Below are 13,625 nucleotides of genomic sequence, written 5' to 3' on the forward strand. Positions count from 1 at the left end.
AGTCGATCTCGCCCATAATGAGCTTGTGAATGAACATTACCCCGAGTAAAGTTCTTCGATTTTCTAAAGTTGGGAGATTTATAAGGAGAAGCCTTTTTCTATATGGTGGCAAATGCACACTAGAATCCCAGTTAAGACCACGTAGTGCAAATATAATGAATTGCTTCTGTACTGACTCAATACGCTTTATAAAGTTTTGATACCCTGGGCACCAGACACACGAACAATACTCTAAGATTGGTCGTACCAACGATGTGTAGAGGGTCTTAGTCAGATACGGATCATTAAACTCCTTAGCCCATCGCTTCACAAAACCGAGTATACCCGTTGCTTTGCTTACCATTGATGAAATATGCGTATTAAATGTCAGTTTAGGATCAAAAAGAACGCCTAGATCACTTACGACAGATATACGCTCCAAAGGCGTGCGGTTTAACGTATACGATGTCAAACTTGGCTTCACTCTGTGAAATGTTATTAGTTTGCACTTCGGGCAATTCAAAATTAGTAAATTTGCAGTACACCAGCATTGAAATGAGTCCAAGTTTGCCTGAAGAAACTCCACACGGGAAGACTCCGAAGGAAAGTATGAGTAACAAAGTTTACCATCATCCGCATACATAAGAGTTCGGGAATGTATGAGAGTTTGTGGTAAGTCATTTATAAACAAGGTAAAAAGTAACGGACCCAAATGACTACCCTGAGGCACACCAGACGTTGCATCAAACAACCTAGAAAGACTGTTTTTAAACAAAACTTGTTGAGTCCGATTCGCGAGATAGCTTTCGAGCCATGCAAGTAAATCAAGTTTGTAAACTAAAAGCTCATGATTGACAGAGTCAAACGCTTTACTGAAGTCGGTATAAATCACATCCGTTTGCATATTGTTTAAAAACCCATCCATTACAAAAGAAGTAAACCCTAGCAAGTTGGTAGTAGTTGATCTACGCGGCACAAAACCATGCTGGCAGGGCAATAATATGGAGCTACACATGTGTTGAAGTTGACATGTAATTATTCGCTGAAATGTTTTGAGAATAGCTGAAAGCTTAGCTATACCTCCATAGTTTTCGATACTACACCTACTACCTTTTTTGTGCAAAGGTATAATAAATGATTTCTTCAAAATCAATGGCAAAGTGGCAGATTCCACAGATAATTGGAATAATTTATGTATCGGCTCAGATAAGTTAACTGCACAGTGTTTGAGTACACAACTAGGAACACCATCTGGACCCGGAGAAAAAATCAGTTTCAAACCGAGAAGGCTCTGAAGAACAGTATTCTTATCAATTACTGCATTGGGAATGCAATTAAAACTTTCCAAGTTGTAGGAGTGTTGACCGGGTTGAAAACGTTTAGATGAGTAGGTCGACTTGAAGAATTCTGCAAATAATTCCGCAATATCATTATCAGAACTAGCATTCTTGCAACCAAAAGAAGATGTAGCTGGAAAACCAGATGTTTCCCTCTTGGAATTAACAAAACTGTAAAATCTTTTCGGATTGTTGAAAAATTGAAATATACAACTGCTTAAGTGCAACTTATAACATTGTTGGTTTATGCAATGAAAGTTGCAACGAGCAACCGAATATTTAGAAAAATCGGCAGAAGATCCTAATCTCTTGAAACGTTTATAAAGCCTAGATTTAACATTATTGAGTCCTTTAAGTTGTCTTGTGAACCAAGGTGGTTTACTTGTTCCAGCACTAACACATCGAAGGGGAACACAGCTTTCAAAGAAGCCATCAAGAATACCGTAAAATAATGAAGTCGCTGAGTCGACGTCATTATTCGAATAGAGATCTGACCAGTCATGTGTAGCAATGAATTCGTTCCTTATAAAAACATCTTGAGCGGGACCGAGATTTAAATTTTGTAAAGCGCAGGAGGCTGAACAATATCAATTGCTATTTCAAGCGTAGGATGTAAGGGATCTTCTGGAAAAGATAAAGGAGAAATACGATTGAGAGCAATACCCACTGATTCATCCACAAATACCTGGTCAAGAATCTTGTTTTTACAATTTAAAACATTGTTGATCTGTACAAGAGATGTATCTAAAACATTCTTAACGAAATCATGCTGACAGGTGGGAGTCAAAGTGTTTGAGTCGCTCAAACTAATCTAATTTACCGACGGTATGTTGAAATCACCAAGAACGACTAAGCGATCTTTGTCTCGCAACTGAGAGTACAAGTTTCGAATAGCTAAATTATGGCAATTGTAAACATACATATCCGACCGGGGCGAAATATATGAGCAACAAATATATAAGCTAAAACATCGCAGTGAAAGTTTTACTGCAATAAACTCAATATCAAATGCGTTGCCCGACAACAGCAACTCGGATGAAAGGCTTGAGTCCACAGCAATAAGAACACAGCCTGCTCTAGATATACGAAGTTACTTGAAAAGAGCTCAGCGTTAAATTGTCAGGTTTTAACCAGTTCTCGGTGAAAGCAACAACCTGCGCTGTAAAAGCGAAACTGTTAAGAAAAAAGGTATTTAATTTAGATCGTAAACCACGAACATTTTGGTAATGAACGACTATAGAGAGTGAGTCGGTGACTACTTTTTTGCTGTACCCGCGGTGAAGGTCATAGAATTTTTTGGCACTATATTGGTATTTTTCTTGTACAAATGCACCACAGAATGCTCCGGCCAAAAAGAACTGTCAAGAACACTATCAACATAAAGGTGTGGCACAGTTATTTTAAAAGATGAAATTTCCCTTTCATATTTAAAGTTAAATTTGAAAACTTCTACACTAGATTTCCTTATATTAAGTTTAGAGCATATATAATTTGAAATATCGTGGACAGTCAATGAAGCATGCAACCGAGAACCAAAAATTGCTCTGCGAGGCGGAACGGCAGTCACCTCCCTAGGACCAACAAGTTGCACCACGGAAACTGTCGAAGCATAAATAGATGTTGATGTAGATGCAGAAGTTGATGTAGATGCAGGTAATGAGCCCACAGTCGAAGCATACATTGATGTTGAAGTTGATGTAGATGCAGAAGTTGACGTAGATGCAGGTGATGAGCCCACTGTCGAAGCATAAATTGATGTTGAAGTTGATGTAGATGCAGAAGTTGACGTAGATGCAGCTGACGAACCCACTGTGGTCGACTTCTTACGACGTTTGCTAACACCTGTACGTTTGCCTTTATTACCCTCATAAACATACTGTGTGAGTCACAGCATACTTTGCGTTATTGGTTTTTTATGTAGTATTCAGCCGTATTCTGCATTTCGACTTGGATTGGAATTTTTTCGATTTGGCAATTTTGGTATTCTGTGTTCCAATCTCTTTCGATCCAACTTCGAATCGTTCAATTTTTTGTATTCTGCATTTCGATCGTAGTTACGTTTTTCTATGTTGCAAATTAGGTGGCGGAAAAATATTTTCTTTTTATTTTTTTATTAATTTATAACAAAATTTTAACAAAAATGTAAGTAAAACTTGTTAAGAAACGTAGAAGGCTTGATGATGATTGTTTTTTATGTTTCCAGGTCAAAAACAACATGTCGATGTCGAAGTCCTTGGACGTATTTGCCCCGTAAAAGTATCTAACACATACCTGAAAGCATCCTTGTTAAGGCGAAAGTTTTTTTTGAAAATAAATAAGAAAATAAGTCATTAAACTTTACCACTTTTAAGTTCAATTTCTTGCATTTCGCCACTCATCTCAAATGGATTACACAAATCTCGCAATATTTGCCTTTCCATTCTCGCCTGGCAATTTTCGTATGCGTTGCTTTCCAACTCAATAAATAATGCCGCGGCTATTGATTCCGTTATAATAGACAACTATAATTTGTGTCTGTTCGTTGGGTCCAATTATATGCTAAAGCAAGCTGCCGGCGTAGAGGAAGGTGAAGCGAAAACGTAAACAATCCTTGCGGAAAGAATAAATAAACCTTTATAAAGTATTTTAGGCCAGTGCAATGAAATTAGCATCCTTAAAATTCACAAAATATCAACTATATTCGTGCAGGAATCCGTTTTAACAAAACTTGGTGGCCACGGCATGGAATTGGCCAAAAGAACGACAAAAACACACTTACAATTATGAAAGCACTTCACTCAAAAAAATATAACACTCCGGCAATATACATATTCTATTGCTTTTTTTTGTACAAAATGGCGTGGATAATAAAATATAAACGTTTTTCAGTGTTTTTTACAAATTTTCTTTAATTTATTTTGTTCCAATGTTCACACATTCCGTACTAACAGCTGATTTCGAAAAACCATTTGCTCTTCCTCTTCTCTTTACGATTCCGTCGTAATGCAGAATACCAAACTTCGATTAAAGCAGAGCGTAGAACGGGAACGTAATCGAAATGCAGAATAGGGGTGATTGTTTGTGGTTTTGTTGTGCGTGTCATTGTTATTATTATTTTTAACTAAACAAGAAGCATAGGTACTGGCTTTAGCGCGACCAATGCTGTTGACCACCGCTTTAGACACAGGAGCAGAATTTATCTCATTAATTCTTAGTGATGTTCTATGTATGTTAGAAGGTGTTAATGACGCGCTATGAAGATGAGTGTCAGACAAAGAGCGAAAACGAAAGCTGTTCAAAGGCAATGGCTATTTAACATAAAACTTCGCAAAATCTTCTCTCAAGACTTTCACATCATTCGCTACAGCAGTGTTGTTGTCACAAAGGTGTTTAAAATCAGAGCGAAGCTCTGCTTGCCAATCGCAATTGAGCATGCAAACGATGGCCTTCGTCGAGTTTAACTTCAGCGCGGTTATGAGCTCTGCATTCTTAGCCTTAAGCAGGTTAATTTCACTCACTAAAGATACTAGTGTATGTTCAATATTAACATTATTAACAACACTTCGCTCATTTTCATTGTTTACAGTATCGACAATTGAGTCATTGCACAGCGCAGACAAATCAATTACTGTATTATCAGTTGTATTTATTATTGATGTAGCACTGACAGTGGGGGTGGCGAGCGAATAGGGCGACGTCGTTCACATGCACAAACCTTGCAATAGAAAGCACTATTGGTTTCATCTCGCAATATTTGCCTTTCCATTCTCGCCTGGCAATTTTCGTATGCGTTGCTTTCCAACTCAATAAAAAATGCCGCGGCTATTGATTCCGTTATAATAGACAACTATAATTTGTGTCTGTTCGTTGGGTCCAGTTATATGCTAAAGCAAGCTGCCGGCGTAGAGGAAGGTGAAGCGAAAACGTAAACAATCCTTGCGGAAAGAATAAATAAACCTTTATAAAGTATTTTAGGCCAGTGCAATGAAATTAGCATCCTTAAAATTCACAAAATATCAACTATATTCGTGCAGGAATCCGTTTTAACAAAACTTGGTGGCCACGGCAGGGAATTGGCCAAAAGAACGACAAAAACACACTTCCAATTATGAAAGCACTTCACTCAAAAAAATATAATACTCCGGCAATATATTCTATTGCTTTTTTTTGTACAAAATGGCGTGGATAATAAAATATAAACGTTTTTCAGTGTTTTTTACAAATTTTCTTTAATTTATTTTGTTCCAATGTTCACAAATTCCGTACTAACAGCTGATTTCGAAAAATCATTTGCTCTTCCTCTTCTCTTTACGATTCCGTCGTAATGCAGAATACCAAACTTCGATTATAGCGGAGCGTAGAACGGGAACGTATTCGAAATGCAGAACAGGGGTGATTGTTTGTGGTTTTGTTGTGCGTGTCATTGTTATTATTATTTTTAACTAAACAAGAAGCATAGGTACTGGCTTTAGCGCGACCAATGCTGTTGACCACCGCTTTAGACACAGGAGCAGAATTTATCTCATTAATTCTTAGTGATGTTCTATGTATGTTAGAAGGTGTTGATGACGCGCTATGAAGATGAGTGTCAGACAAAGAGCGAAAACGAAAGCTGTTCAAAGGCAATGGCTGTTTAACATAAAACTTCGCAAAATCTTCTCTCAAGACTTTCACGTCATTCGCTACAGCAGTGTTGTTGTCACAAAGGTGTTTAAAATCAGAGCGAAGCTCTGCTTGCCAATCGCAAATTTGAGCACGCAAACGATGGCCTTCGTCGAGTAATAACTTCAGCGCGGTTATGAGCTCTGCATTTTTAGCCTTAACCAGGTTAATTTCACTCACTAAAGATACTAGTGTATGTTCAATATTAACATTATTAACAACACTTCGCTCATTTTCATTGTTTACAGTATCGACAATTGAGTCATTGCACAGCGCAGACAAATCAATTACTGTATTATCAGTTGTATTTATTATTGATGTAGCACTGACAGTGGGGAGTGGCGAGCGAATAGGGCGACGTCGTTCACATGCACAAACCTTGCAATAGAAAGCACTATTGGTTTCACTCAAATAGTCGAGATCAGTAGGCAAACCACCGGTACAATGCAAATGAAAAAGTTCACTGCACTTAGCGCATTGAATTTTAGGTTGACCGCGATCGATCCTATTTCCACAAATACACGGCATTTTGTATTAGGTATTCAACTAAAACAAAAACAATCAAAAATGATTTAATATTTACAGAAATACAAGCGAGCGCTTAGAAACACGTCCGAACAGCGCGAAGGTTTTTCTTTATTTGAGTTAATAAAACACACTTTTAGTCATCCACAATAAATCTATATTTCACAACCGGAAGTCGACGATCTTATCCTTCTTCTTCTTTAGTATTCTCTTTTTACAGAGTTGCCTTAATCTTCAATATCGTACATTTCTTAATCTAGTACCTAATTTAATACAATTCGCTATTGGTTCAGAGTTACCATCTTACAGCTCGGCCAACCTGACACTGTATCGACCTCGATACATTATAACTTAATTCCTATTTTCACTATCGTACATTTCTTAATCTAATACCTAATCTAATACAATTCCCTATTTGTGTTCAGAGTTACAGCTCGCACTGTATTCTTTAGTATTCTCCTTTTACAGAGTTGCCTTAATCTTCAATATCGTACATTTCTTAATCTAGTACCTAATTTAATACAATTCGCTATTGGTAAAAACAGAATGTAACAAAATCACAACAACAACAAGAACAACAAAGCAATGAAGAGCCGAACGAAGCGACTGCAAGCAAAGCACAATTTTGCGCCAAAACAATTACACTTAAGCTCCTTTATGAAGAAATAATTGCTTTAAAAAAAATAAACACCGATTACCTGTCAACGATAAATGAAATGAAAGAAGAAAATGCAAAGCTAAAAATAAAAGTAAACAATCTGGAAAGTAGACTCAACTGGAGAGAGCAAAAGCAACTGGAGAACGACATTGAGTTAGTTGGTGTACCTAACGTGGATAATGCAAATGTAGGAGAGTGTGTGCAAAGAATATTTAGAGAAGCTCTTAATATCACTGTCTCAGTAGAAGAGATTAGTAAGTGTTATGTAAAGCGCATTAAAAAGCAAACACTGTTGACAATATTATTTGTGCCAAACTCTCTTCGTTTGATGTGAAGAAGAAGAACATGCAGAGTAAAAAAACATGTAAAGGGAAGTTAAATGCGTCTGTTTTTGGTGGCGATAAAAAACAAAACATCTACATAAATGATCGCCTTACCAAATATACTAGGGAATTGTTTATGTCAGCAAAACAAGTAAAAGCAGAGAAAAGATTTAAGTACCTATGGATTCGAAATTCCACTATACTTCTAAAAAAGGTTGATAATGGTGATGTCTTTGTTATAAGGTCTTTTGAGGATCTCAACAAAATAAAAAACTAAATTTATTTGTTGCCTATTAGCCTTATGTTTAATAACTTAAATAATAATATTGATCTTATAGCTGAAGAACCCCCCATAACAACCATTAGAAGTATTTCTGATTTGAATACTCATTCGAATTCTTATCAATTTAAATCTGTTTATGCTGAACATCAAAATATACGTAGTTTGCGTCGTAATTTCGATCTATTGGCAACAAATCTTGATGCTTTCCTGAACCTACCTAGCTTTAGTTTTGTATCAGAAATCTGGATATATTCTTTTGAGATTGACGAATATAATTTACCTAATTATAAATTCTATGCAAGTGCTAATGATTCGTATCCAGCTGGCGGTGTAGGGGTTTTTGTTCATGATTCGTTTGACTGTAGCAAAATTGAACGACTTAGTCTCACTAGTGCTGACGCTATAAAGGTTTCGTGCTGCATTTGCAAAATAAACTTTGTATTGGTCTGTATTTATAGACTTCACTCGCAACCTGCTCAATTATTTATCGATGAGTTCAATTCATTATTAAGTAGTGTATCAACGACGAATCTTGTAATTTTTGGCGATTTTAATCTGGATCTATTAAGTACAAGCCCTGTACTTAATAATTATAACATGGTATTGCCAGATCATGGGTTATATTCACTTATAAACGAAGCTACTAGACCAGTGGCAGGTACGTGTCTTGATCACGTACTGTGCCGCTTCTTTGGTTCTTCTTGGTCTGCCTGTTCCGCTATTAACTCGGACCTGGGTATCACGGATCACTGTATGAGTGGTATTCTCTTTAAAAACACAATGGTTGATAAAGACGTTAGAAAAAGAAATAGGCATGTTGTGGAAAAAATTAATTTTGATCAACTAAATATTGAACTTCGTTTAACTATTTGGAGCAATGTATACGCCGAAGAAAAAGTATCAAGGGCATACGGCTTGTTTTTAGATAATTTAATGCAATGCATTAACTCCTCAACATACTGCGTTAACAAAAAAGCATCAAAAATCAGACTCAAACCGTGGATAAATAAATGCCTTTTGAATAGAATTAGGTTCAAAAATAAATTTAAAAAAAGTGCAACAAACATCCATGTGACACCAATTTGAATACTCGTTTTAAGCAAATATGCAAACGAATCAATGGAGAAATTCGTAAATGTCGGGACGATTATTATAATAACTTAGTCAATAAATCCAAAGGTAATCCAAAAGAAGAGTGGAAAGTAATAAATAGGATTATTGATAAAAACACAAAAAGGCAAGATTCTCATTTTGTTTTACAAAAAGAAGGCGTGGATATTTCTGTTCCCATAGAAATAGCTAATGATTTTAATGAATACTTTACTTCAATTGTGAAGTCAAACTTTCCGCCAAATGTGACACCCCCTTGCGATTGTTGCTCTGATTTTGGAGTAGCTAAAGATTCTTTCAGAAGCAACAGCTTCTTTTTTGAGCCAATCTCAGGATCGGAATTTTAACTGCAATCAAATCTTTGAAAAATAGTCATTCTTCCGGTCATGATGGAATCTCTAACGTTATGTTAAAGAAAATCTCATACAATATTGTTGATGTTTTAAAACATATCTTTAACTTGAGTGTTACAACTGGGATTTTCCCAGAACAATTAAAATTAGGAATTGTAATACCGATTCTCAAAAAAGGTAATAAAAAAGATATGGCTAACTATAGGCCGATTTCACTTTTGTCATCAATTACTAAAATTTTTGAAAAAATTGTAAAAGTAAGGATGTTATCCTACTTTGAAAAAATAAATTTTCTTAGTCCTTTGCAATTTGGTTTCAGGGATGGTCTTTCTACGGAAGATGCTCTTTTGGACTTCTGTTCAACTATATACAAGGGTATTGATTCAAAAAAAGATTGTGCTGGGCTTTTTGTGGACATTACAAAAGCATTCGATATGGTTGATCATGGCCGTCTTTTAAATAAGCTTTATAATTTGGGAATTCGTGGCTTGTTATACAATTGGTTTTTTTCTTATTTAGGAAATCGAACCCAAAGAGTGAAAATAGGCAACACTCTTAGTGAGACCAAAGTCATAAACTCTGGTGTACCACAAGGATCGGTTCCGGGTCCCATATTATTCCTTATCTATGTGAACTCACTATTTATTCAACCTTTTAAGGGCAAAGTCGAAGCATTTGCGGATGACCTAGGAATTGCATATAACTCAACGGATCCTTTAAATTTGATTGCGGATCTGAACCACGATATACACATACTTCGGTCATGGTTTGCGGAATATAAACTGGTTGTCAGCAATAAAACCAAATTAATGTGCTTTAGTCCAAAACGTCAAGAAGCACAAGATCTTAATATAACTTTTCACAGTGCAATATGCAAACGTAATATCCTATATAGTAACAAGTGCTCCAACCATCGTTATCAGTATTCTTTTCAAAATAATACAGCATGTGACTCTAACTGCTTTGAAATTGAAAAAGTGAATAGCTTCATATATCTAGGAGTCACAATTGACCGTAATCTATACTGGAATGAGCAAATCGCAACTGTAAGAAAATACTTACTTTCAACCAATCGTATACTTTACCGTCTTAGAAAATACGTTCCAAACCATACACTGAAAACAGTTTATTATAGTATATTTCATTCAAAATTAGAATATGGAATAAGTTGCTGGGGTGGTGCTCACTCCAATAAAATAAATCAATTAACTGTACTGCAAAAATGTGCAGTAAGAAAAATTTTTAATTGTCCACGTCGGACTCACTCCTTTGACTTATTTAGAAGATCAAATATATTCCCAGTTCGGCATTTGTTCTATTACAAAGTTTTAAAAATTTTTTACATGAGAGGTGGCTATTTGCAAAATGAAACACGAGGAATGTACAGCCTGCGTAGTAACCATAGCACACTTGTTTCTTTACCAGTTTTTCGAACAACATTGTTTAGAAATTCCTACACTGTCTTATCCTGCAAACTTTTTAATTCCCTTCCAGAAAACATACGAGACATTAGATCCAGATCTGTGTTTTTAAAAAAATAAAAATTTGGCTTCTTGAGTTTGATACCAACCAGATAGAAATTTTGATGCACTACGTTGTATAATATAGTCTTTAATTTTATATATGCATTGTATAGTTTTGAATTTTCTTTTTGCTGTTTTCTTATGAGGAATTCTGTAAACTTATCTTTTGTATTCTTTCTTCAAATTGTTTCATGACTTAATGTAGTCAATTTATTTTTGAAATATCTTATTCTCATTTTAAATAAATTTTTTTATATATATCTTGTATTCTTTTTTTTGTTCACCCCACTACTACTATTTATACAATGGAATTTGTTAAAACATGATGTGACATACAACACTATTTTTATTATATAAAATAAAGATTTCACTAACTATTCTCTAAGTAATGATATTGTAGACATGTAAAATTAAGCTATCGAATATGTGCATACGCTTATGAGAATAATGAAATAAATAATAATCTAATCTAATCTAATCTATCCTTAAGGTGATACTTACTAAATTGAATACCTTATTGCATCGCTACATGAGGGGTTATCATTATTGGAATCGTCGTCATCATCATCATCATGATCATCGTCGTCGTCATCTTTGTTGTCATCGTCGTTATCATCATCATCATCGTCATCACTATCACCATAATTATCATTATCATCATCGCCATCATCGTCGTCGTTATCTTCGTTGTCATCGTCGTTATCATCAACATCATCGTCATAATTATCACCATCATTATCATTATCATCATCGTCATCATCGTCGTCATCAACTTCGTTGTCATCATCATCACTATCTTCCTCACCATCACAGCTGTTTGGCCATCGCCTGCATCGAAAGGACATAGCAGTGCAGAAATTCCCTCTTTTTGTCCCATTTACGTTTACGTTTATTTACGGCCGAAGCAGCAGCATTAAAAACGACGGCTGAACTTGCATGAGTGGCAACCGAAACATTTAATTCTGTGAAATCATCGGCAGCGGTATGTAGTCGGAATGGCAGCGTCGGCAGTAGAGGCAACATGAACGTCAGTGGCGGCGGTAGCGGAAGCAGAAATGACTGTGGCGGCAGTACGAGCAGATGGAATGACAACCGAAACATTTAATTCTGTGAAATCATCGGCATATGTATTAATAAAGTTAGCTGGAACGGTAGTGTCGGCGGTAGCGGCAGTAGAAATAACTGTGGCGGCCGTATGAGCAGCAGGAGTGATAACAGAAGCATTTAATTCTGTGAAATCATCGGCAGCGGTATTAACAACGGCAGCCGGAACGGCAGTGTCGGCAGTAGAGGCAACATGAATGGCAGTAAAGGCAACATGAACGGCAGTGGCGTCGGCGGCAGCAGAAGTGACTGCGGCGGCAGCATGAGGAGCAGGAACGGCAGTGGCACCAGTAAAGGTTTCCTTGTTGGATGCAGCAGAAAAACTGTTAATAGAATTGCCTACACCTCCTATATTCGAATTATTCTTGCTCAATATATTCATCATTAGGCGCCGCACTTGTGCTGTTATGGCAGTAGTACATTTTCTACATTTTTTCCATTAAATAAAACACACTTTTAGTTGTCCACAATCAATCTATATTTCACAACCGGAAGTCGACCATCTTACTATTCTTCTTCTTTAGTATTCTCCTTTTACAGAGTTGCCTTAATCTTTAATGTCGTACATTTCTTAATCTAGTACCTAATTTAATACAATTCGCTATTTGTTCGGAGTTACCATCTTACAGTATGAAAGTTTTATATTCACATGTACGTATAAATTAAATATTTAGTAATTCTATACGCACTTGAACATATATATGCTACAATTATGCAGATACGTATGTAATTCAAATATATGTATGCTTTCGTGGGGACTGCAAAACCTCCGGATTTTGCCCCTCACACCATCCAACAAAAATTTACAGTAGAGCGAAAGAACTCAATTGAATGAAGAGGTTGAAGTTTCCAAATGTATTGAAAATATATGCACCGAGAGAAAAAACTTATTTAAACCAAATACTTTCAGCGCTTGTAAAATTGTGAGGAAAAGTATTTGCACAACAAGAAAATCTTCAAAGCAAGAATATCACTATTATTTCAACGACTTCCTCGTTATTGAGCTAACAGCTTCGATCTTCGCTTAACAGTTGACACGCAATTAAACATAAACAAAAGTAAAAGTGTTGGCAACAAATGTAAAGTTTTTGAATGAAATATTTTTACTGTTGAATTTTGGTTTCAAAGGCCACGCCGTTAACCTAAAACTAAATCTTTGTGCCAACAACGTAAGTAGCGATACCTCTGAAGGTAAAATTGTTTTGACAACTGCATTAGGAATTGAAATTACTGCAGAAATTGTTGATTATTAGCCGTGTTTTTTTACACGCGTATACGTTTACGTTTCAGAGGTGTATTTAAAGTTTGACGCTTATCAGTCCATATAAAGTTTAAGCATAAACGTCTATAGATGTAAAAAACACAGCTATTGTATTAAGAACAAATTTTGTTAAATAATCAATAGTCTTTTCGTTCTTGCATCAAATGCGTGTAGTTGTTGGGTACATTTTAACCAATAAAAGTTTTTGCAAATACGTATACAACTGATGGAACTACAGTTATTTTTCTCGGTGTGGAGGTAGCAGCTTTTCATAATTTTCTCGGAGTCAGCCGGTATTTTTTGTAGCAATTTTTAGAAAATCTGGAGATTAAATACGTACTTCTCTTTTACAACCATGTACAGAAATTCTCCTCGATTCCACCAGTATCAAAAATCGGTGAAAGGTGGTGCTAGCAGCTATTACCACGGTGTGGGCAATATTTTGAGTTTTTGTCGTCACGAAAAAATCAAAAATAACAAGTCTTTTTAGGCAGAAAACAAAAGTATCTTCCAAAATTAAATAAGTTT

General features: G+C 35.9%; 1 protein-coding gene across 4 annotated transcripts in view; it reads left to right on the forward strand.

Annotated features, from left to right (window-relative positions):
* Pxd (Peroxidase) overlaps positions 1–13,625 on the forward strand; it is a 1,822,298-nt gene that overhangs the window by 692,710 nt on the left and 1,115,963 nt on the right. The window lies entirely within an intron of this gene.

This window comes from Eurosta solidaginis, chromosome 1 (genome assembly GCF_040869045.1).
Source record: "Eurosta solidaginis isolate ZX-2024a chromosome 1, ASM4086904v1, whole genome shotgun sequence".
In the NCBI taxonomy this organism is placed as follows: domain Eukaryota; kingdom Metazoa; phylum Arthropoda; class Insecta; order Diptera; family Tephritidae; genus Eurosta; species Eurosta solidaginis.